Below are 965 nucleotides of genomic sequence, written 5' to 3'. Positions count from 1 at the left end.
CTTGTTATAGGTGGGCTTGGGTTGTGAGATTGCATTTTGTTCCTTCTCGTCATTTTGTGTAGCACTGTCTTCTGACCTTTGTTGTAGATCTTTGTTACAGTTATAACCTTAGCATGTACTGAAGTTCAGGTGCAGATCTACAAAGTTTGGATTTATCCAGCTGTGCCTGTCTTGGGTCTGGCTCCTGTGCTCAGCTCCTTCCTGCTACTGCCCTTGGGGGTGAACCTGTTGTGCCCCTCTGGAAAGATTTTCTGCTCCTGGACTAGCTGGGTGGTTCTATCCTCTACACTCCCTGCAAGGAATGCAGCTGCAGGTTTTCACCCCAGGCCTATATGCCAGGCCTGAGCTGATCCTGGAGGGGATAAGGTGGAGTAGGTGGGAGAGGCAGCTCTCCCACACACTCACTGCGCCTGGGCTTGGAGTCTGTGTATGGGTTACCGGAACGCAATAGAAATTCCTACTCTGTGGGCTGGGTGGGGGAGGTGCTGCGGAGTGGTGGGGGCATCCCTAGGGAGTGGAAGAGGGTCTCACCCATGCTGCGTCTGGGCTGGGACCAGTAGTAGGTCCAGCTGGCACAGGGTAGTGGGAAGCTCTCCCACACACTCACCCTGCCTGGGCTAGGACTGGGTCTGCATTTCATTTCTTGATCCATTCTGCCAGTCTACGTCTTTTGACTGGATGATTTAGACCGTTCCGTTTGACAGTTTTTACTCCTAGTTATGGACTTATTCCTGTCATTACCTTAGTGAGGCCCCAGTCTGTCCATTTTACATAACTTCTTACCTTATCTGGTGTATGTATTCTATTAGACCTTTTATCACTGTTAGCTTCATTGTCTTTCTAGGATTTTTTGAGAATTTCTTGGAGTGCTCATTTGTTGGTCAAAATAACCATGTGCTGGTTATTTTGAAAGCATCTTATTTCTCCATACATTTCTTCTATTAGGGCTTGAAACACTTCACTCC

The sequence above is a fragment of the Octodon degus genome, unplaced genomic scaffold (genome assembly GCF_000260255.1).
Source record: "Octodon degus isolate 3935 unplaced genomic scaffold, OctDeg1.0 scaffold00157, whole genome shotgun sequence".
Lineage (NCBI taxonomy): Eukaryota > Metazoa > Chordata > Mammalia > Rodentia > Octodontidae > Octodon > Octodon degus.
Note: the sequence above shows the minus strand (reverse complement) of the source record.